The 25,350-nt window shown below is 37.4% G+C and overlaps 1 long non-coding RNA gene across 1 annotated transcript; it reads right to left on the bottom strand.

Annotated features, from left to right (window-relative positions):
• Positions 1-19,666: 19,666 nt before the first annotated feature.
• Positions 19,667-20,565, bottom strand: LOC113040006 (uncharacterized). The gene is made up of 3 exons (XR_003275133.1): positions 20,436-20,565; positions 20,136-20,283; positions 19,667-19,869 (listed from the first exon to the last, which is right to left on the bottom strand). It is a non-coding gene; the product is annotated as an uncharacterized LOC113040006 (long non-coding RNA).
• Between the last annotated feature and the right edge of the window lie 4,785 nt (positions 20,566-25,350).

Below are 25,350 nucleotides of genomic sequence, written 5' to 3'. Positions count from 1 at the left end.
TCCCAGCAAGAGAAAACAGCAGCCCCCCCCCCCCCCCCCTTTTTTTTTAATACATAGCAGTGAGGGTTTTCTCTCCAGCTGGAGAAAACTTCACTTCCTTCCTTGTTCTTCTCATTCTCAATCTCCTTCTACATTTCCTTCTCATTCTTCTCCTCATTATTCTCATCGTCCTCTTCATTCTTCTCATTCTCAATCTCCTTCTCCATTTCCTTCTTCTCATCCTCCTCCTCATCCTTCTTATCCTCCTCCTCATTCTTCTTTTCGTACTCATTCTTCTTATCCTCTTCCTCATTCCTCATCTCCTTCTTCTCATCCTCCTCATTATTCTTCATCTCCGTCTCTTTTTCCTTCTCATCCTCCTCCTCATTCTTCTCATCCTCCTCTTCATTCTCCTCTTTCCCTTGCGGTCAGTGTCATATTTTATTTATTATTAAATGTACATAGTACGAAATATCCACTGGTTATAACCAATGCTTCTATATTTAGCTGTAGATCATGCTGTAGACCACTACTCTGCTTCAGAAGCCTGTCCAAAATCTGTTCATGAGGAGAAACAGACATGTCAGCCGGACACTCTGCTCCTGTTAATGGCACTCACGCAGTGCTCGCATACTAATTACTATGAAGTAAATAAAATCCATATTTGTCAAATAAGCAGGCGTTTCAGAATATTTTGTGAGCACAGATACTCTACACTGCTTAATACGGCACAATATATTTCAAGAATAAGTTCACATGATATATGTTTTTTTAAATGCTAATACAGAGGGGTATATATATGCTTTGATCAGCGTAGGATGATGACGTGACTACTATAAAAGCTTTTACCGTTCTAAAAAGCAGATTTGTGGCCATTATTGGAACTGAAATGTTGAATAAACTCCGAAACACACGTGATCACTGTCATGTGGTGAATCTGGCCAATCGTGACAGCCTTGTCATCATCAGTGCTCCAGCAGTCACTCTGGAGAAACTGCAGGCTGAATCAACCACTTCCAAAGACATTTAATTTTCCAGCACTTTAGACTGGGTAAATGACCTTTTTTGCATGAATACTCTTACCTCAGTTAAGCACATACACAGATACCCCATGGACACCCTTACTTGTAAAACATTTGGATTTTAAGGCGCATTAGCAATTTCATTGTTCTATACAAATCATCAAATTTCCAACAGGCGGCGCATTTGGACCGGTACACGGTTTGTATGAATGTCCTTACAATAATGATGTCCTTAGATTTTGTCACAAAAAAGATTAATGTTTGTGGGGAATGACACATCATGTTCATACATCCTTCGATATGTGATTTTTGTAGCAGAACGGATGGTTAATCCATTTGGGATTTAATTTACAGAACGTGCAACATATCCCTGATTTAACATCACTGAATTATGTTATATAAATTAATTAATACCAAAATACATAATTGTTAAAGGACAAATCAGATAAAACTAGCTCTATACAGTAACAATTGCATGCCACTACTCATATGTGAATATCACTTTATTTTTCTTTAGCACTTTTTTTTAGTCTGTCACTTCATTTAATATTCAAAGATGCATGCAAACTACGAAGTCAACTTCCTGCGGAAACTTGTGGTGATGAAACCAATTATTAGAGTGAATGCTCTCAGGTTAAATATATCTGCTTTAATGAGGTTTAGGTTTTAAAATCTTTTTATAACATTCCATTTGCTTTTAAAAACTAAAGCACACATTACAGCTATCCAAATGTAAGAAAATTAATATCATGAAATTGTAAAAAAACTCAGAAGCAAATACCAGGAGATTTTAGTGTGTCCTCAGAAGATTCTTTATTGTGAATGTAATGTGCGGTGCTGCAGTCCTCACAGTCTGACTAAGGTAAGCATACATTGCAATTTACAGGCTTTAAGTAGGCCATCATTATCTATATTGGCCTTACACTCAGGGTTAAAAAGAGGTGAATAAATGGACCTCCAAATGGATCCTCAAATAGACCTGATATACATCAAATGACCTAAAGACTTGTGAACATAATGCACAGATTGCCTAGAATCTCTATCACCACATGTTTTAAGCAGCACCTGGTCACAAAAACTAGATACATGCAAATATTCACAAAAGTTAACGAAGTAGGAAGATCACAGACAGGCAGAACCCCATAACTGCAAATTATATTGAATCTAATTAATAAAATTATGCCATCACATTCAACTTAAATGCTTATTACGATGTAGTTCACCTAAGTTTTACATATGCTGTTGTGTGAGGATATAGGATCACAGATTTCAAGTCCCACAAAAGTATAAAATGAATGAATGAATGAATGATGCATTTATATAACGCTTTATTTATATTAACGTTTTATAAAGGTCAAACAGACATGGGACCTATAGTTCAACAAATAGTAGATGGTGGGAAGCTAGCCATCTCAAATAGTGATTAACCACTTCCCGGGGTCTGTTCTCTCACAAAAGCACATTTGCAATTTTGCACATGCAAAACACCCAGACTAATCAACTAGCGATTTGCTAAGTGGTTCGAATGCAAAGCACAAGCTATCTAAATAAAGAATGAGAAATAGTTTATTTCACAGATTACAGTTCTGGTTGTACACAATTCAATTTAAAAGACACAATCATTTGAAATCTGGAACACGCATATTTTTTATTTATTTATTTATTTATTTGAGTGTTTACTCATCAGAAATACGTCTCATGGACATTTCCTGTTAGATACCAAATAGACATTTAGAAAATATCTAAGATGTTTATGATTTAGTATGTAGGTAAAACTGACATCTTAAAGATGTTTATCAGATGTTTATACACAGCAGATTGCTTTTCAGATAAAGAAAAAGTATATTTTATGGGTTTTATTCTGACAGCTGTCTCTCAGAAGGACAGCGATCGATGGGATTAAGTACTGATGAAAAACAATCATAAAATAAAGTAAATCTTAGGACTCTGTTGTGCTTATTTGACAAAAACAAAAGATCAAGCACTGATTTCAAAATGTGAGAAATACAATCCAGAAATAGTCTCAAACTTTAAAAGTTCAGAGTACAAATATGGGTAATTTTTGTATTTCTGAATCACCCTTGAGTGAAATGAAATGGAGTAAAATTAAATAAAATGAAATACGGTAGAGCCTAATATTGAATAACAATAACAGCACATTAGCCTACCAGTAAACTCCACCGTTTTCATGAAATGCATGAGTACCAAAAAACTAAATCTTTTAATACATTCTAATAATTTTATCAAAGTATGATATGTTTTAAGTACACTCATAATTGTTGCTAACATGAATTCCAACATTCCATGTAAACAGATTCAACGACAGGAAAATACACTGGCTTTAAATAAGGAAAATAAAACTTCAGTAACATTCACTGTACATACCCAGTCTTTGCACGTGTCCCAAAATGTGATCAAACCCGATCCACCTCACACATGCAAATCCATAAACGTCCTAAAATGCGATCCATGAAACATTCATGAGTAGCATACTATGTTCATATACACACTTTATGCAATTTGTTCAAAACTCCTGCAAGAATGTACATTTACCTTGCCAAAATCAAGATAATGGCACCAAACCTGAGCACCCGTTTGCTTATGTTGCTCTGCTCACTCTGAAAAACGTTCACATGCGATACATGCAGGAGTGCCGCAAAGCAAGTGTTGCAAACACAGTTTCTTAAAGGAGCCGCAACCAATTTATGCTCAACGTTAAGTTTTGTTAAATTTCTTCACTTGGCTACATTCTCCCCTGCTAAACCTCATTGTCCTCAATGATCAAATAAATTTTTTACTTCTTTAACAGCCTCCCTAAAGAACACACTCCCTAAGCTTGCCAACACTTGTGAAAAGACTTCAGGACTGAGTGAGACTGTATTACATGCAGACTTCGGTTCATTGAAAGGGTTTGAATGCACACCCGCATTGGCTCTTTTTGTTCTCCTAGGGGTCGGTACAGGCTTTTTCAGCAGGGTTTCCTCTACACTGAGAGTGGCACTGGTGTCAGGCATAAATTGCTCAGGTTCAGTATACCTCGGGTCAGTATCCTCTAGAATAATTTTGGGCTGACCTACAAGCACTTCACCTTCTGCCGAAGAGCTTCCAATCGCTTTTCTCTCTTGCAGACTAGGGTAAGTGACTTCTTCTAGCATAACAAAATCAGGATCAGACTGAACTTCAACTTGCTCAGACTCTGCTGTTCTCTCTTGCTGTGTTTTAGGATGATAGTTCTCAGTGAATTCCAGCTCAGGTACAGAATTGACACAGGGTCTCAAGTCAGCTCGATGAAGTCTCTTGATAGGACCACCCTCAAGGGGCTCAACAGTATATGTAGTACCTTGCACATCTAGAACCTTGTATACCGTAGGACCCCATGAATCTTGTATCTTGTTCCTACCCAAAGGCCGGTGACGCAGATATACCTGTTGACCAACATTGATAATGGGACAATAGACCTTTTCATTCAAAGGGGCCAACCTCTCAGCAGCCTTGTGTTCAGCATATTTTCTTGCCTGTTCGTGAGCCTCTCTCAATCTCTCTTGATGAATCACTAACCAGTCTTGTTTTCTGTCTACAGGTTGCTCATGACCCAGCAGGGCATCAATTGGAAGGTGTGGATGGACTCCGAACAGTAAGTAGTATGGTGAGTATCCAGTGGTTGCATGGGGTGTGACATTGTAGGCATAAACCAACTCCGCTAGGTGTTCCGGCCACCGCCTTTTCTTTTCAGGGGGTAGTGTGCGCAGCAGATCATGGAGCGTTCGATTAAAGCGCTCACATTGGGCATTACCCTGAGGCCGGTATGGTGCAGTGCGGGTTTTCTTCACTCCATACATTTTGCACAGCTCAGCAACGACTTCGCTCTCAAAATTCCTTCCCTGATCAGAATGCAGTCTTTCAGGTACACCGTATTTCATGAACCATTCCTTTAACAAGATTTTTGCTGTAGTGTCAGCTCTCTGATCCCTGGTTGGAAAAGCCTGTGTGAATTTGGTAAAAACATCGGTCACGATTAATACATTTTCTCGACCATCAGATGATGGCTCAAGCACAGTAAAATCAACTGCCACTACTTCAAGGGGTCTTGATGCAAGAAAGGACTTCATAGGGGCATGTATCCTTGGCTGTGGCATCTTTGTTAAGATGCACCTCTGACACTTTTTGATCCATTGGTCTACATCATTATACATGCCAACCCAGAAACAACGTTTCCTCAACAAGCTGATTGTGCGCTCTATCCCTTGATGTCCCATATTTTCATGAACACTTTCAAGGACAGATTTTTTTAGGCATGCGGGTAAGAGCAGCTGTTGACATTCACCATGACGCTGATCGTTTACAACACGATAAAGCAAACCATCTCGTTCACAGATACTTTTCCACTGCTTTATCAATGATAATGTAGACTTTGATAGATGAGATCTTTCACAATGAGAAGGCTGTCTCCTCCTCTCCCAGAAGGGTCTGAAAGAACTGATGGTAGGATCGTTCTTCTGTAAATCTGCCAGTTCTGCAGTCGTGTAGCTTGGCAGGGTAGGTATGCTTCCCTGATTATCATTGTCTGCCTCTCCACCAGATTCCCACGCACGAATCTGGCGGACTCTGTAACACCTTTCACTGGCAATTACTAAGTCAGGTTCCAGGAATGTCCCTTTACTGATTATGTTACAGATGGCAACACAGTCATCATACTCGTCCGGAGTGGTAGGCTCCCCTGCTAGAGGCTGCCTAGAGAGGGCATCAGCAGCAGTATTATGTCGGCCTGGGCGGTATTTAACTTCAAAGTCAAACACAGATAATTGAGCAACCCACCTTTGCTCAACTGCACCGAGTTTGGCTGTTTTAAGATGGCACAGAGGGTTGTTATCTGTGATAACCATGAACTTAGAACCTAGCAGATAACCACGAAACTTTTCAGAGATTGCCCATTTGAGAGCCAGCAACTCAAGTTTCATGCTGCTATAGTAACGGTCATTTCTTTCTGCTTTCCGAAGCCTTCTGCTTGCAAATGCAATGACCCTCTTACAACCACCCTGCTGCTGATACAGTATTGCCCCTAAGCCTTCATGACTTGCATCAGTCTCCAAGATGAATGGGAGACTAAAATCTGCATACCCTAATACAGGAGCCGTGGTAAGTTTCTCTTTCAGTAGCTCAAATGCTGACTGGCACTCAGATGACCACAAAGCACAGAAATTCTTCTTCCCTTGGCCGAACTGGCTAATACACAGACTCACTAAATCATGAAGGGGACCAGCAATTCTCGAAAAACTCTCTATGAACTTTCTGTAGTAACTACAGAATCCTAAAAATGAGCGCAGTTCCTTTACTGTGTTGGGGACTTTCCATTCCTTTACTGCCTCAATTTTCCCTGGATCTTTAGCAATTCCTTGAGCTGACACTTGATGACCTAAAAAGATTACTTCCTGCTGCAGGAAGTGGCATTTCCCAGGCTTGACTTTGAGACCCGTTTCCTTTAACCTCTTAAAGACTGTTTCCAACCTCTGTAAGTGCTCTGCGAAAGTGGGTGCATACACTAGTATGTCATCCAAATACACTAACATGATTTGGAAAATAAGATCACCCATTGTAGTCTGCATAAGACGTTGAAATGTTGATGGGCCATTACAAACCCCAAAAGGCATACGGCAGTACTCAAAAATTCCAAATGGAGTTGTAAAGGCTGTCTTATGTCGGTCACGCTCATGAACGGCAACCTGATGATATCCACTCGCCAGGTCAATCGAAGAGAAAAATGTTGCTCCCTGAAGTGCATCAAAACTCTCATCGATCCTAGGTAAAGGGAATGCATCTCGTTGTGTCTTGGAGTTGAGCTGTCTATAGTCAACGCATAGCCTGAGGCTACCATCCGTTTTTCTTACCAATACAATAGGTGAAGCAAAAGCACTGTTACTTCTCGGATCACTCCTTTCTTGAGAAGCTTACTGATATGTTCTCTAACTTCCTTGTACTGTGTGGGTGGTATACGCCTGTAAGGCTGTGTCACTGGAATATCATCAGTTACATGGATCTCATGTTGCACCTTATCAGTGAAACCAAGATCTTCATCGAGTGCGAACACATCAGAATACTGCATCAACAAATTACTCAGCTCTGTTTGCTGCTCAAGGGTACCACCGATATGGAGCTTACTGAGGAACTCTTTTGAGCTGTTCTCCAATACCTGATCACTTTTGGTGTTAACAGTTATTTCCTCAGTATCAGCTGAAATACGTTGGAACTTAACCTCACATGTCTCATTCAATTTCAAACTCTCAATGTGAGTTACAGTCCCAAGCCTGGTTCGGGCCCGCAACCAGATGTCTTCTGGGGAAAGATTCACCACTTGCACAGGAAAAAACTGTTTCCCTGCGGCCACCAGACAGGGAACAACAATTAATCCACCTGGTAATGGTATATTCAGTGGCTCTAGTAGGTAGTCAAATGAGTCATCATGTGACATATGTTTTGTGCGTTTAGCCAGCACAGTCGCAACTGAAGAAGCAGGTATGTGTACCATGTCTTTTCCAGCTAAACAAACGGCTGTCCTTCTCTCTTGGCTACTTGCATGGTGCAGTTGTTGAAATGCCTCTCTCCAATTAGACTGCAATTTCCCACCAAGGGTGGTGTCAAACTCTGCATGTACCAGTTGTCTGCATCTGCTGATAATATTCATGCCAATTAGTGCTGGTACAAGAGGGGAGTTCAGTGTGTCTCTGACTACAAGGAAGCCGCATTCAGAGAGGACAATACCCATGGTTTCAACTTTCAACTCAAGGTAACCGAGATAAGGTATGTCCAAACCATTGGCCGCAGTTATTTTCAGCCATCCTGATGTTGAGAGCATATCTTTATCCTCACCACACAGGTGTTCCCTGAAAAAACTCTCAGAAATAGTGCTGACTTGACTTCCTGTATCCAGCAGACAAGTGGCACTCACCCCATTTATTTTGAGATTAGCAATAGGACATTTTCCAACAGCACGTTCAAGTAGTCTATCACGACTAGTATCTACACTAGTTGAGCCAACTGACTGCCCTCGCATTGCCTGGCTCACAGCAACCGAGGGCGGGTGTTTCCCTGGGGCCCAGAGCTAGTAGCTTGGTCTGTAACAGCCTGTTTGTTTCTTCTCATGCACCTCTTAGCGATGTGTCCTACACCATTACACCGGAAACAAATTGGCTGCCCATCATCTGTAAACCTTGGCTGCACATTGGGGTTGCTTTGGGTTACAGGCTCTGACTTGAAGCACTTTGTGGTGAGTTTCTCCACAGCTTGGGTTAGCTCTCCTATAGCTCTTCCTTGCTCTGCTACAATTTTCAAAACTTCTTCAAGACTAACTGTTTTTGTTTCAGGTGCAACGGCAGCACATTGGGCTTCAACAGTCTCAGATACAACACTATGATTGCTGATTACTTTTGGGACACGAGGCTTGGGATCTTCTAAAGACCACGTGAGAGCTTCATCTCGCACTTCAATAAGTGTTGACTCTGGCTTGTCTCTAACCAGCTTTCGAAGGTCTCTCCTAAGGCTAGCGTCTCTAATGCCCTCAATAAATTGATCTCAAATTGCCATGCTCGCATTTGCAACAGCATTTGCTGATTGTTTCTGGATAAAGTTCAGAATCTGGGACAGTGCATGGGAGTAGGCACGAATATCCTCCCCTTCTAATTGTTTATGGCTATAGAATGTTTGCAATAGCTGAGATACACTGCGCTTTTCTCTGAAAGCTTCTCTCAGATATTCAAAAATGTCACATGGATGTTTTGCATCATTCCCTATTCGCAATCTTACCTCCTCTAAAGCTGCCCCTTTAAGAAGTGAGAGGACAAAGTCTAACTGGTCTTCCATAGTCTGACTTCTAGCATGCATCACCCTCTCTACCTCTTCAATAAACTCGTCAACATATCTCCCATCATTGTTCAAATCACCACTGAATGGTTGTATGTGACGTTCTCTTGGTACATAAATGTAAGACCTGGTTGGCTCTCTACTTAAGTTAGCAATTGCTGCCATAGTTTCCTCATGCTTTCTATTAAGTTCTTGAATTTGTACGTACATGTCATGCCTACCACTACTTGCACCCTGTTCATCACCATACTCATCAACTGGTAAAAGTGGAGCAACATCATCTGATTGTGACATTGTTGCAGTATACAATTTTCTTCAGTTTAACAAAATGGAAACAGTTGCTTTGGACAAAAATAGTCTCTTAATCAGTTCGTTATTATTTGGGAGTTAAAGGATATGTTCTCAGCTCCTCATAGAATACACCCCTCTTCCTTTTTAGACAGTCTCTTGATAGGTGTCTCCTCGGAAAGCACGATGCAGACCACAATGGATAAGGCACTCTTCTTCCTCTCGCTTAGCAGTATTGTCACCTCCAGCCGGTCGACGTCTGTTCGCTGGACAACCGCACCGAGAAAGTTTGCCTTCACTCCGTGTTCCACAAGCACCTATCTTCAGCTCTACCGTATTTCAAGACATAAAAAAAAACTATAGACTCCCAACAGTCAGATACCCCACTCCTGGTACCAAAATGTGGCCTATGGATTATAAGGAGACGCCACACAATACAGAAAAAGTATATTTTATGGGTTTTATTCTGACAGCTGTCTCTCAGAAGGACAGCGATCGATGGGATTAAGTACTGATGAAAAACAATCATAAAATAAAGTAAATCTTAGGACTCTGTTGTGCTTATTTGACAAAAACAAAAGATCAAGCACTGATTTCAAAATGTGAGAAATACAATCCAGAAATAGTCTCAAACTTTAAAAGTTCAGAGTACAAATATGGGTAATTTTTGTATTTCTGAATCACCCTTGAGTGAAATGAAATGGAGTAAAATTAAATAAAATGAAATACGGTAGAGCCTAATATTGAATAACAATAACAGCACATTAGCCTACCAGTAAACTCCACCGTTTTCATGAAATGCATGAGTACCAAAAAACTAAATCTTTTAATACATTCTAATAATTTTATCAAAGTATGATATGTTTTAAGTACACTCATAATTGTTGCTAACATGAATTCCAACATTCCATGTAAACAGATTCAACGACAGGAAAATACACTGGCTTTAAATAAGGAAAATAAAACTTCAGTAACATTCACTGTACATACCCAGTCTTTGCACGTGTCCCAAAATGTGATCAAACCCGATCCACCTCACACATGCAAATCCATAAACGTCCTAAAATGCGATCCATGAAACATTCATGAGTAGCATACTATGTTCATATACACACTTTATGCAATTTGTTCAAAGCTCCTGCAAGAATGTACATTTACCTTGCCAAAATCAAAATAATGGCACCAAACCTGAGCACCCGTTTGCTTATGTTGCTCTGCTCCCTCTGAAAAACGTTCACATGCGATACATGCGGGAGTGCCGCAAAGCAAGTGTTGCAAACACAGTTTCTTAAAGGACCCGCAACCAATTTATGTTCAACGTTAAGTTTTGTTAAATTTCTTCACTTGGCTACATTCATAAAAGAGAAGAACTCTTTTCTCATTCTAGGCTACAATTTAGCACACTTAAATTACACTAAACTAAGTTCCATTTGTTCAATTTGCAGATTTGATGAGTGTATTTGGTCTAAAAGCTGTTACCTTTGTTTGAGTGGAGAATAACTACACATGTATCAGTTAATCATGCTGGTTACATTGCATGTTTTTTCTACAACCTTTTTAACTCCTGTTTTCGAGAGACTGTTACAGGACAAAACCAGCCCTCTGACATAGAGGAAATCTTTGTTGTACTTGCATCTGTATTTCTCATGTTTTGTGGCTGTCTGGCACTGGTCCACATGGTGGTACACCGTCTGCTTACATAAACATCTCATCGCTGTGTGCTAATGATGGCTGCATCCCAATTCTGTGCTATATGACAAGATTGAGGTTAATACAATCATAGTATGCTGAAAACAAATTGACACACAGAAATACATGCTAAAATACTTTTCAAAAGAGTATGTATTATGAAAATAATATGACGTACAAGAATATATTTAAGTGCACACTAGTGCCGTTAAAAGATTAATTGCGATTAATTGTGATTAATTGCATCCAAAATAAAAAAAATTGTTAAAATAATATGTGTGTGTAGAGAGTTTCTTATGTATATGGGGGACCATAAAAGCCATAATTCATTCTGGCACTCTCACACACATACATTCTCCTTTCACATACATACATTCCTACTCTCACACACATACATTCTCCTTTCACATACATATATTATTGCTTTCACGCAGTTACATTCTTTTTTCACATATATTCTTGCTTTACACACATACATTCTCCTTACACATACATACATTTCTACTCTCTCTCTGACACTTACATTCTTTTTCACATACATATATTCTTGCTTTATACAAATAAATTCTCCTTATTTATTTACTTACTTATTTTTAACATATCATTATTTAACCTACATGTTCTGCAGATCTGTGTACAAGTTCTGATCGTATTAACAGGACTTAACGCTAAATACATTTTCTACTGGTCCGGTTCGGCCAGTGGTTTAATTTTTTTTTACTTGCCCTGGCAAAAGTTTCACAGGACTTGCCACAATCAAGCAATCAGTCAATAATACTTATTTTTTTTTATATTGTTGACTGTAACATTATATTGTAATAAATAATAGCCATTTTGCACAAATGGTACAATTGTTCAAAGATAAAACTGAAATAAACCATGCTTTTTCAGGTCTTTCAGGTAGGCCTAACTATTAATCCCCATTGGATTCAACGGAGACAAGTGAAGTCAATTAGAAGCACTCACTTCCAAGTGTACTGCACAGACCGCACAGACTCAAACTGAGCTTGATGACGTAGATGTCACGTGAGCAACCTGTCTGACAATTGTAAGTCTTCTTATCGCTGTGCCAAGAGAAATCTCAATCTCCCACCAAATCTTGCAGACGTTGTTGAATAATTTTGTCCAGTTGCTTTTATGGACTCTCTATGGGCTTCTCCCTTGATTTCATGCCTCCAAGTCCCCCCGATTGCCTCATAGACAGTAAAAGATTGCCTGCGAGCCTCTCCTCCTGTCCATATGGTAATTGCTTTACTGTGCGACAGAGAGTCGCAGGTTATGATGCAATCGTTAGCCTATTTTTACAAAAACGGCTTCTACGGGGCCACAGCATAAGATACAAGGTAATGGGGCTTTTTATACATTTTCGTGTTTCTTTAGAAATAATGAATGGACAAATGGAGTCTTAAAACGCCTCAGATGTAAAGTTATTCACTGACAAAATGACGCCAAAATGAATGGGAGTCAATGGAATGCTAACAGCAGCTGGAGGTCCGCTAGCCAATGGCGGCGCCCAGGGGTGCTTCAAAAAAATATGAAACCTTGCCCCCCTGACTACAGCACACCATGGTCGCGGATCAACATCATTATCAAGCTTCCTCAAACTTTATTAAAAAAAAACACCCTCGCTCATTATGATCTACGCTGTGTATGAACACTTATCCACTTTTTTCATGAAAAATATTGCCCATTCGCTTTTTCCAAAAATGTTAGAAACTAATTTATTTATGCGTGCCTCTCTGAGATTTAATGTTAATGTTTTACTTATTTTTTTATTATTTTGTTAGTTTATATAAACCTTTATATTATTTTCTTTGTGATTAAGATTATTATGCCTGATCATTGTGCCCCAAATAATTTGAAATAATATATTTCACTGTATTATGTTTGATTGCATATTTGCATACCATTTGCTAATTCGCCAGAAAAAAAAAAAAAAAAACGTGCTTTTACCATCTCAGAAGCACTAACATTAGCTATGGCCATATCAATTTCCAATCTTATATCTTTTTCTTATAGAGAATAAAAAAAACATAGATCGAGGAGAGAACTACTGTATAAATCTGGACATGTAGAACAGTGCAGCTTAGATGCTGGTTTACCTACCGGTATTGTAAGGGCCAGCATGAGGGAAAAGGTTTATCGAGTCTCAGTAAGTAAAACTAGGGAGAGATCGAGGAGTTATAATAGTGTTCTATGTATTTAAGATAACTATACAAACAATCTCTGAACGCACGTCCTGATTTTGCTAAGTTAGATGTGTTCCTAGGTCAACATATTTTGTTTACCCTGGAACAACATTTTACAACCAAATAATACACTCGAAAAAAAAATGGCTAACACTCAGGACCAAGCTAGCCTCAATGAACATGACTAAAGCATGGACGGGATACATGAGGCATGTTTTGATGAATGTGTTGAAGAAGAGATGCAGATGGCAAAACCTCTGAGTGACCACACTCCGTTACAGAGTAAAAAAAAGAATATGAGAGATGAATCAAAAGAAGTAAGCATGGAAAGCATATACGATGCTATTCACACTCTGTAACAAAGATTTGAGGAAAGACTGGATGCATTTGAAAGAAAGTTTGAAAAATTTGAACAGCGCATCCAAAATAACAAAAAAGAGGTGACAGAAAGACAAGGTTGATACTGTCCATTGTCTGGGAAAGAAGGATGATCCCACCTTCAATATGAGACCACGACCGATCATCATGCAGTTTGGAATGAGGACGATGAGGGACGAGATCTGGAGGAAGTCCAGGGAGGCCAGAGTCTGCAAGGAGCTGCATGTCCAATTCAGACAGGACTGGTCAAAAGAGGATCATGAAGCCCGGGCAAAGCTGTATCCGACGGTACAGGAGGCCAGACACAACGGGAAGAAAGCTTACTTGAAGGAAGGGTATGCTATTATAGACGGAAAAAGAGTGGAGGCACCTTTCACAGGTTAAGTATAGTGTCAGAAAATTTGATTAAGGGGACTGTTACTGTTAATGTCAAAATTGTAATCTATGACAGATTGTTCATTCCTGCCTTATCCTATTTGTTTAAGTGCATTTAAGAGTGTGTATTTTGTTTCATTTGTATGTCTATTGTTTTTAGTTCTTTAAATATTCAAGGTTTAAAAAATAACATTAAGTGTAAGGCCATTTTTTTTTTTATTTTGTAAGGAAGTCAAAGCAAACCTTATTTTGATACAAGAGACACATTCTAACAAAATCGATGAAAAATTCTGGAAGCAACAATGGGGAGACAATATTTTGTATTCACACGGAACTTCTCATTATGCAGGGGTGATGATTTTGTTTTTTAGGTTTGTAGGGAAAATTATTGATTATAAAAGTGATGAAGCAGGTCACTGGCTAATGGTTGTGATGGAAGTATTTGAAAATGATTTATTTAAAATGATTTTGATTAATGTATATGGGCACAACAATAGGTCTCTCAATAGAATATGATGTTAAAGTTAACTCAATCTATCAGGGAATGATGTGAAATTTATGGTATGGATAGCATAATAATAGGAGCTGACTTTAATATAGCACCTAATTCCTGGCTTGACAGAAAACTTCCCAAGGGGTTACAACCAGAATATGATGACATGTTCAATAATATTTGTTTATCCAATAACCTGGTAGATTATTGGAGAGTGACACACCCTAACAGCATGGAATTTACATGGATCAGCCCAGCAGATGCTAGCCTATGTTCAAGGTTAGATTATTGGATTGTGTCTCCAAATCTTACACCAAAATGTGATATTCAATCATCTTCTCTTACAGACCATTGTCTTACTGGGTTGTCACTCAACTCAATAGTCAAAAAAATAAATAAATAAAAAAAATTCAAACAATATTTGGAAATTCAACAATACCTTGTTGCTGAATGAAGATTTCTGTAGCCAGATTAGAATAATATGTATTGAAACTAATGACATGGATTTGTCAGATATAATAAATGGGAGTGGTTTAAATTTCCAGTGAAGCAATTGAAACTGGGAAGAAAATTGCTGACAACCGTAAACGTAAACAAAAGCACAATAGTTGAAAAGATATGTTTATTATGTGGAAAACCTAACAAAACTGTAGAAGAGACACAATGGTTACACATGCTTCAGAAAGAATTAGATGATATATACTTGGAGAAGGCAAAAGAAAAGAAAATGTCTTGAACCATTTTAATAGACAAATTTCAGTCAGCTTTTATTAAAGGTAGACACATTCATAACAATTAGACTAATTATGGACATGTTATATTACCAGAGCCTTATTAACACAGAAAGCCTAATATTGTTTATTGATTTTTTTCAAGGCATTTGATTGAACATGACTTTTTTACTGAAATCGCTCCAACTTTTTGGGTTTGGCAACAACAAATTACAAGGTAATCAGAATGTTTTATGACCAAACATATCATTATATTTCACTTCAATCAGAAATTACTGCAAAAATCAATGTCTCTTGTGGAATAAGACAAGGGTGCCCAATTTCACCAAAATTATTCATTCTCTGTACGCAGCTTTTGGCCTATTTTGTAGTAAATAATAAAGACCTTGAAGGGATAAAAGTTTGTGACACAGAATTGAAAATAAGCCAATTTGCTGAAGATACAGTGATATTTATTTGATAAGGACAAATAATTTCTTCAGAAGGCTTTAAATGTGATTTATTTTATTTTTTTCAAGGGCATCAGGCCTTTGCCATAATCTAAAAAAATGTGAAATATAACCCTTGTATAATTGCACTGAAACAGACTTGGAGATGATTCCAATTAAGAATGATGTTAAATACTTGGGAATTCATCTATAAACTTGGCAATAAGAGAATCCAAAAATATAACAGAGAAATTTTAAGAAATAAAAAGAAGACTTAACTATTTTAGGACATAACCTATTGTCAAAATCGGAAGGGATTTCTAAATTAATAACCCAAGTTATTATCTCTATATAAGTTCACAAAACATAAGAAAAGCAAATACTATAATTTACCAATTCATCTGTCATAATAAAACGCACTACATAAAAAAATCAACTTGTAAAGGACTATAATAAAGGGGGGTTAAAAACAATTGATTTTAAATCCATGGTTGGAGTTTTTAGAGTTAACTGGGTAAAAGCCTTAAACCTGACTGTTTATGGTATTATATCCCCAAAAATATTTGTGATAAACTGGGAGGCTTAGAGTTTCTTTTAAAGTGTGATTTCGAGGTATCCAAATTGCCAGTAAAACTGTCTGAATATCATAAACAAGTCCTTCATAACTGGAAGATGGTATTCACTCATAATTTTACCCCACATGGCTCCACTTTGTGGAACAACAGAGGGATAACAATAAATTGAAAATGAAATAATTTTCATCACAGATATATTAGATGAACAAGGTAATTTTCTTAAGTTTACGGATTTAAAACAAAATGTAATATACAAAGTTTATTAAGGGATTATAATAAGGAATGTAAAGCAATACCAATAGGCATATTAAAGACAAGTTAATAAAACAAGGAGCAAGACGAGAACATGGAACTACAAGGACTAGACTAAACAAGGGCACGAGCCCAACCAGGCAAGGAGGGAGACACAGACACATATTCAGCCACGGACACCAAGACAGAGGGGGTGAAAATGACCACGAACCAGCAAACAAGAGGGTAAGGGTGGGGAGGAAAACACATGAGGAACAGTTGAACACAATTAGACAAATAAGGCTAAAAAGAGGGCTTGGTAAAGGGGAAACATGGAGGAGGGGCTAAGGAAGCACATGGACAAGGAAAAAAAAAATAAGACATACACAAGGCAAACAGAGTGAAAGTGCAAAATACAGCATATACAGTAGCCTACTGATTTTAAACTTAGGCTTAGTAAAGTCTTGTCTGCATCCAGAGGATCTTAAATTTGTGTACTTGTGTCAGTCCATAACACTTCTTTACATTTACATTTATTCATTTAGCTGACGCTTTTATCCAAAGCGACTTACAATTGCTATGTCAGTGGTCGCACGCCTCTGGAGCAACTAGAGGTTAAGTGTCTTGCTCAGGGACACAGTGGATTCAAACCCGGGTTTCTCACACCAAAGGCATGTGACTTATCCATGTATTGCACTGCATTTATGGTCCCATCATTTGTTAACATAATACTGTAAAGCAAGCTTTTGGCAAACAATTAATTTCAACAAAACTTTAACATTAAATGCTGACAGAAAAGGTAATAAATTTACAGGCTTTCTCTCTTGTGAACCCAAAGAGTATTTAGATGTATTTTATCACATTTAAAGTTGACTATCATTACATAATGCAACAAAATATTTGTTTTTTTTATTTTTAAGCATTAACAAAAAAAAATTTAACTGTGACTTAAGCATAAAAATACTTTTTGCAGTCACTGTAAAGAATGTCCAAAAGTTGTGCTTCCTCTGGATATGCAGCCATCTATTCTGATATTATACTGGTTTTAATTTTAACCAGTGGTGTAGCCACGGGTGTGCCAGGGTGTGCCAGGGTGTGCCGGTGCCACCCACAGTGGCAGCTGGCACACCTAAAAATAGATGCAGAATTATTTTTTATAGTCTCAATAAAAAATGTTTACTAAACTTGGGCTATTGTTGTTTACTTAGAAAATATATATATTTTTAAATCAATCCTTTCACGCATAAATTACAAATATTTTAACTGACCCCTTGTTTCCATGGCGACGCGTCATGATTGTCAAGTGACACGCAGCAGCCACTAACAGATGTATTGGTATTCGTTTTTAGTTTTTCATTTTTTATTAAAATATACACAAACTTGCTTACCATGTCAACTATCTGATATTCAGATTATTCGTTTAAAAACCTTTATAATTGATCTTGATCGAGATGAGCGCTGCAGTTCAGAGTCCTGTCAGCCGGATTTAACGTACAGCACTTGAATTCCCCAGTTTCTCCCGAAATACATGAAAGTAAGTGGCTGTTGAACTGGACGAAGAATAGATTAAACTTGATTGTTCTGCTATGTGTGTCTGATATATGAATAAAACACGTCGGCAAATTACATTTGATTAGATAGTTTTTGCTGCACACATCAGTGTGTATTTTACAAACTACCAATGTATTGTTTTACTGTGATTATGTATATTTAAATGTATGAAACCTAAAATAAACATTATGTGGTTGAAAACACTGCATATTAATTGTGATATATGATGAGCGCTGAGCGGGTCCGTCTCTGGCTCAGTGCCAGCCAACGCGCAAAAGCTGTTTGAATCTGGCAGTTCTGTAATGCCACTGAACATTCTAAATCAAACTCTCAGGGCCACAGAAATAAGAATCCAATATATGGTGCAAAAATGATAAAAATGTTAAAATGTAATTTACATTTTAAATTGTTTTTGTTAAAATATATCTGACGACATTCGGACTGCCAACCAATCAGCAAACAGCAGCTGACTGTGACCCCAGCAGTCTATGATATAAACAGATCATTTTTGATTGCACATTTCTAGCTAGCAATATGTCGCAGAGCTCCTTTCTTAATTTTTTTAAGCAAAAAAACTTGGCTTGATGGACAGCCGGACACAAGGCCTTAACGTTACACCTGATGAGGATGTTTCTCCCTCCCTGGGCCCAACATCAACAGACAGTGTTACCAGATTGGAAATGTCCAAGTTTCGTACCAGAAATTAAAAATTATCGTATTTGGAATAAAATTATTACATTTAACAATTAACTAAATTTTGACACGACCTGCAAATTACCACTAGGAGTATGGTTGGACGTAAGCAGTGCGACAAAAATACTATCCATAATTTTGCACAGTAATCTGACAATAAATGTGGCACAGCCAGATTTTCATACACTCAGAGTCTCTTTTCTGGCTACGCTACTGATTTTAACACAGTATTTGTCCATAAAACTGCAGCCATTCATATTCACTCCCTCGTCTGTTGTTTTGTGTCCATTCTGTGTACATGCATAGGAGCATTCACATACACACAATCTCCAACTTCTCCATCACTGTGGAGAGAAATTCCATTAGAAACATTGATGAACATTTGATGAATGTTCAGAGAAAACATTGTGTCTTAAGAGGGACTGACTGCTTTCTTTTGTGAAGGTACTTTTTGAAGAGCAGAAAGAGCAGCGCAATTGATGTCACAACACCCAGGAAAACTCGGAATCCAAAGACAGCCTTAACGTTATCTGAGGAAGAAACACATGAAACTAGGCTGAATAAACTGCTTCCAGTATATTGGAACATTTAAACGGGCAATCTTCAGTTGTTTTCTTCATTAAAAAAGGTTTTGGGAAAAATAAATAACTGCCATATCAGCAGCCTAATAAAAGTGTTTATTTGCCAAAGTTGTTGAGATCATGCTGAGATCCCATGACCAGCCAAATAATCAGTTTATCTTTATCTTAGCATCCACCGTGTTTTTGAACACTTTTGTCTATATATATATATATATATATATATATATATATATATATATATATATATATATATATATATATAGACCATCTTAAAAACTAATACAAAGTGCAACTTTAAAGCACTTTGGGAAAGATGATACATGGAAAGATAACAATGAAAGATCTGAGTTGAAATGGTAAACCCTAATAAATCTCTAGTTAGGCTGAAAAGAGAAAAGTTTTTTCTTACAATCAGTTTTAGCTTCAGAAGTAATGAAAGCTAAATGTCCTTCTTTATTCTTGGCTGTAATCTGAAAATAATAAATATTAACTGTGAAACAAACATAAAAACATTGCATAAACAGCAATTCCAACACTAACTCTTTGGCATGCTGAATGACAGATGTTGAAAGAAATGAAGTGAGATTTAGGTACCTGAATGTTATATGTTGTAAGGTGGTAAAGATCTTGAAAATGAAATGAACATTTAGTTTTGGGTTTGATGATTAGAGGCTCTCCATTGTATGTGATTTCAGCTTCAAATGTTCCCTCTCCTCCATTCCAGACTATCTTTGGTCCCTTGTTTTCACATTTTATTTCAAGAGAATTGTGAGAAGGGTGAGTTACTTCAACTTGTGATCTGAAAATGGGCTCTATCAAACAGAATGAAACAAAACATATTTTAGACACTCAATTGTGACTTTTCATTTACATACAGTTAGCATTTAATTGCAACATTTATGACAATTCTATTCAGCAGTAAATTGTTAATTGTTTGTAAAAATTAAATTATTAACAATACACATTATCGATAGAAAATGCATGGGGTAAATCTTAATATCCATTAAATAACTGCAAAATGAAGAATGACAGAGGAAAGAGATCTGAAGGAAAAGAAAAAAAAAAGAAAAAAACTTACTGTCAGAAAGTGTTTTCAAGTAACCAGTGTAAATGACAATGTTTTTGGTTGACTGTTCCAGTAATTCTGCATGTATAGTCTGTATATGGCAATAATCCATTAATACTACAGACTGTACTAGTGTCTTTGTCTGGTGTACAGCTCCCAGCTGAAAAGACAAAATAAACCTGAATAAGACATTGAACATCTATTACCTCTACTAATATCATAAAGACCCTGGAGTATTATTACAGATAATGTGCTGATGATAATTTCAGTGATGGTGTATTGGTAAAACAACAGGAATGTTGAAGCTCTTACGATGATTGTTTCCATGTCTGCCAGGTGTTTTGCAGCTGGCTGAATAACTGTCCCATTCAATCCCTGAGCATCGATCTCCCTCGAGTGAAGTCCAGGAGATTTCCAATGATCTGCTGTATAGGGGCTGAAATCACCCATTCTTTTAGCAATCTGTAACAAAGAAAAAAAGAAATCACAAACAATTCAAAACAAATCTTCACAATAGACAATTTAAGTTTCTCCATGACTCCAAAAAAATAAAAATAAATAATGAAAAACAAAACAAAACAAAAAAAATACAGTGGTCCTATTTGGATTACTCGGTTACACTTGTCAGCATACTTGATAACATTAAATATCAATATCAATTAAAAAAAAAAAAAAAAAAAAAAAGCCTCTTTACAAGGTAAAATAATGATACAATAAGTTTCCTAATGAAAAAGTTGAAATTCAGGGGAATTTAAATAAAACACAGCATTTTGATGCATTTTTGTGACAAATTAAAAGTACGAAACCAAATATGTTGTTATAATATATTGATAAAAAACCTTTTAACTGTGTAATATTATATATACTATTAACATATTTTAAAGTTTATGCCATTTAAGTGCTGTCTGATTAGCCCTCTTAAGAAATTATGTGTTTGACTGGCTACGGAACAAACTGTTGTTCAATGACTTGTGTAACTAACATAACTTGCCTTATTAACCGAATTAATTTAAATTAATAACCTTTAAATTAAATTACACTGTAAACTGATGATGACGTAAAATAATATGTATTATCATCATGGCAAATACGAAAAAAAAAGTAAAAAAAAAAATTAAAATTAAAAATGTTTTAAAATAATTTTTAATGCTCACAGGAGGAGAAGCATATACACATTTAACAAAGTGTTGAGAAGTATTATTAGGAAGTTTGAAGAGACCCACACAGTGAAGAGAACAGCGGGAGGAATGGAAGGATTTTAAAAAAAATTGTAACGAATACTATTGAGAGAGGTTTCTAAAGACCGAAGAACAACTGTGGAGACTCTAGTGAATGAATCAGTCAAGTCTCAATGAAGACGGACACTAGAGGCTCGGACAGGAATAAACTGTGTGGCTGCAGACCAAGAAAAACATCTCTTCTGAAGAATAGACACCTCCAAGCTAGACTGAAGTTTGAAGGACATCCTGGAGAAAAACTATACATACTTGAAAAAATGTAATTCAGTCACATGAGACAAAAGAGTTCTTTTGTCATAGAGATGTTGCCTTTGTTTGGAATAAGAAGGGACAGGTGCTAATTTTTTTTTTTTAAGTTGTGACATTAAAGAAGAGAAAATTCATTCAGTGCCATGGGTTCTGCCCCTTCCAGTGCCCTCTGCGAGCCGCCTGCACTCCGACTAGTTTTAGGCCGGCCTCAGAACAAGTAGTTCCACTCACTGTTGTCAAAGCACTACCTCACTGGGTGAGATTGGATAACACTGGGAAAACGTACCCGTTCCACTTGGAACAGGGACGCTGCGGAAGCCCCATCCTTCCTGAAGGAGTTTGCGGGAGCAAATACACATATAGCATCTGGTTAGGTGTATATGGAGAAATTTGAGGAGATTTAAACCTTCTTGTGAAAGCAGAAGTCTGCCGGGGAAACACGGGCTCTAACGTAGCATCTCAATGCCCGGACGGTCAGTTATAAACATCAAAATGAAAAGAAATAAACATTTGAAATACATAAGTCTGTGTGTAATGAATTCATATAATATACATTTTGAATGGAATTGGTGAAATAAATCAACTTTTTGATGATATTTTAATTATATGACCAGCACCCATATGTGCAAACTGTAATGAAGCAGAGATCAGTTAGCTTCTCACTATCTGCGCTAAAGCTGAGATCGTTTGCCAGCTTAACTGAAAGTTGACCCATACATTACCCATACATTACACGTCACACCCTGATGTTTTGTGACATTACTGGACCTTTACGGGTTTGTCTATGGTGTGAAACACAGTCTATGGTAATCGCATGCACAGATTCTGGGAAATCACTGACAGTGTAGATGAACCAAAAAAAGGAATAATTGCCGGTTTGCATTACCCATGAATTATCCGGAATCTCAGTGTGAAAGGGGATGGTGTGAGATAAAACATCATTCACTTCATCAAAATAATGTTTTGCAATCAAACTTTTAATTATTTAGTTTAATTATTTCCAGGAATAAAACGGTCAACAGCTTTGGTGATGATTAGACTGAAATTACCTCACCAAACACAAAACATCTGTTAGCATCACTATTTATGATTCATGTCTTCAACAGACTTCATAGGGGGGAAAAAAGTAATATACAAAGATTAGTAACATTATACAAGTATAACACTGCTCATGAGCGCAGAACTGAAGATGTGATTCTGAAGGAGAGTTCACAGTGTAGCATGATGGGAGGATGATATTGCAGCACAACAACTGGATTTACTGATGAACAAAAATACATATTTTATATTAGTAACTATATATCTATGTTGCAGGATTTTAAATGTGACACCTGGTGTTGCCTAAAATGGTTTGCTTGGGTCTCAACAAACATACAAATAAATAAATAAATAACACCTCTTGCTCAGTAACATGTGCTTGCTGCATGGCATTATGGGAAACTGGAAGTCAGCGTGTGTGAGAGTAATAATGCAGGAGTGTGGTTTGATGTCAGCTTTACCTTTGGTGATGTCTGCAGATGTGATTGGTGAAGTGTTGGAAGTGGAGGAGTCTGACTGAGGGACTGTAATGATGGAAATATATATATATATTTGAGCCATATGTTTAAATCAGGAACAACATAACAGAAACAGAGCAACACTCACCTGCTTCACTTTTCACTTCATCTGGGGGAAGTGTGAGATAAAAAAACATATTAATTACCTTCACCAGGATGACATTATGCAACTTTAAATCATCTCAATAGACTGAATATCTTGAATGTGCTAAAAGACGGTATTTACTCAGCTCTCCTACATGATTATGTGGCTAAATTAATGTAATTATTGGGACTTATTTATTTTTTTTGCTCTCAGACTACTCCACTACTGCAGAGGAATGTGTAGACAGTGGTGGGCAGATTTCCACATTTATGCTCTGTTTCCAAACAGTTAAGATGATAAATAAATGTATACTCCGAAATTTCCACAAGACATGTGTGATTATATTACTGGATGCTCAAAATTTAATGTTAGAACTGTTCTAATTTAATGCGCTGCTGCACTGTACACACACACATAGGCTACAGACAGAAGCTTGTACGTCACGCGCAGATCGCTCGTGCACAGAATCATTCAGTGCGGAAATGTACTATCAACGCTTTTCTTTATTTCTCAATAAAAATAGCTTAGAAATTGAAAAGTTCAAGCATATATTTGTTAATAACTAAATCCCACAGTGTCACTACTACTAGAGTGACACTGCCATGTAGAAATAATTCCGCAAGAGGGTCTGGCTGCAGACTTGCATTCTCAGACTTGCACTCTCATAACACTTGCGCTTCTGCTAGTGACGTCACTTGCAGTCTTTATTTTATTGATTTTTTTTTTTTACTTTTTGTTTGAATTTCCCAACATTTTATAACAGTAGCCAGGTGGCGAAGACAAGAAAAAATAAACTAAATTACAATGGCACTTGCAATCGCTACTTGCACTCTCTGCTACCTGTGACACTTGCAATTGACACAAGAAAATAAAGCAATGCAAAAACATAAGGCGAAAGAAAGGGGACCTTACAGGAACAAGCTCACACCAAGCGCAAAAGAGTGGTGTTTGGAGAAGCTCTCAGGCATCCAAAATATCGACCCATACGAGCTCCCTGCAGCAGAGACCTGAAAAATTTACCTCTGTGCACACATATGGACATTGGTGTTTATATTGTTTACGATGTAAGTCACCTTGCATTCACACTGTTAATGGCTTTAATCTAACCAGGACATTTACATCTTGCAATCACACATTTAACTACCCTAGCCAACCCAGAACTGGTTTGTCCACTTTGCAGCCCCCAACACAAAAACCTGGTATAGTATGGTACTATAGTATAGTATCAAATCATAACTAAACATACACAGCTTTAGCCTACATCAAAACATGTTGGAAACATTCGTATACATTGAACATCTTGTTACAATCTAGTGTTTACGAAACAATCGCAGTTAATTACTTTGTCATTTTGGTCAAGAAGTGCATTCTAAATGCAATGTAATTACAATACGCTAAAACGCATGTGAATAAACTTACTTTGGCCAGTACAACACTGTTTTCATCACCTGCTGTAGATGGACCCAGCCACAGCAGAAAGCCTCGTAACTTGTGGCTTTTAAACTCCTGCATTGTGTAGTAACTTAAACCAAAAACAATATAATTCCCAATGTCCATATGCGTGCATGAGGTAAATGCTCCAGGTCTCTGTGCTGCTGCAGGGAGCTCGTATGGGTCGATATTTTGGATGCTTGAGAGATTCTCCAAATCCTGCTGTTTTGCGCTTGGTGTAACATAAAAAAAACTGTATTCCATTGTTCCTATGTTTTCCATATGTGTCGTTAGAGGTACTGGAGTAGTTTTTAACGCAGCAGGAACTTCCATGCATGGTAAAACAGTGCAGAATTGCGAGAACCTCCTCTACTACCGAGTTAACAACACATGTAAACAATCCTGTTTCGCCGCCGGTATCCTGCTAACATGGCGGAGACTGTGATTTCAAGGGAGGGGCTATGTGCTATGACGACAACTCCTCATTCTCAATAGGAGGAAAAAGTTTAATGTACAATTTAACTCACAGTGTTCTGTACTCGTCTGCTTGCCTGTACAGAGCTGATCCTTTTAAAATCACTTAATGCATTTCATAATGCACGTTCATATTTGCTGGTCTGTATATACCTTGAGTCAACAACAAAACATATAGGCTAGACTTACTGAAT

The sequence above is a fragment of the Carassius auratus genome, chromosome 22 (assembly GCF_003368295.1).
Source record: "Carassius auratus strain Wakin chromosome 22, ASM336829v1, whole genome shotgun sequence".
NCBI classification, from domain to species: domain Eukaryota; kingdom Metazoa; phylum Chordata; class Actinopteri; order Cypriniformes; family Cyprinidae; genus Carassius; species Carassius auratus.
Note: the sequence above shows the minus strand (reverse complement) of the source record. Positions and strands in the feature narration are given on the sequence as shown.